Raw genomic sequence first — 475 nt, 5'->3', positions numbered from 1 at the left:
TTTCTGGTCTTACGTTTAGATCTTTAATCCATTTTGAGTTTATTTTTGTGTATGGTGTTAGAAAGTGGTCCAGTTTCATTCTTTTACAAGTGGTTGACCAGATTTCCCAGCACCACTTGTTAAAGAGATTGTCTTTAATCCATTGTATATTCTTGCCTCCTTTGTCGAAGATAAGGTGTCCATATGTGCGTGGATTTATCTCTGGGCTTTCTATTTTGTTCCATTGATCAATATTTCTGTCTTTGTGCCAGTACCATACTGTCTTGATAACTGTGGCTTTGTAGTAGAGCCTGAAGTCAGGTAGGTTGATTCCTCCAGTTCCATTCTTCTTTCTCAAGATCGCTTGGCTATTCGAGGTTTTTTGTATTTCCATACAAATTGTGAAATTATTTGTTCTAGCTCTGTGAAGAATACTGTTGGTAGCTTGATAGGGATTGCATTGAATCTATAAATTGCTTTGGGTAGTATACTCATT

The sequence above is a fragment of the Bison bison genome, unplaced genomic scaffold, assembly GCF_000754665.1.
Source record: "Bison bison bison isolate TAMUID 2011002044 unplaced genomic scaffold, Bison_UMD1.0 scf7180017864466, whole genome shotgun sequence".
NCBI classification, from domain to species: Eukaryota; Metazoa; Chordata; class Mammalia; order Artiodactyla; family Bovidae; genus Bison; species Bison bison.
This window is presented reverse-complemented; position numbering follows the sequence as displayed.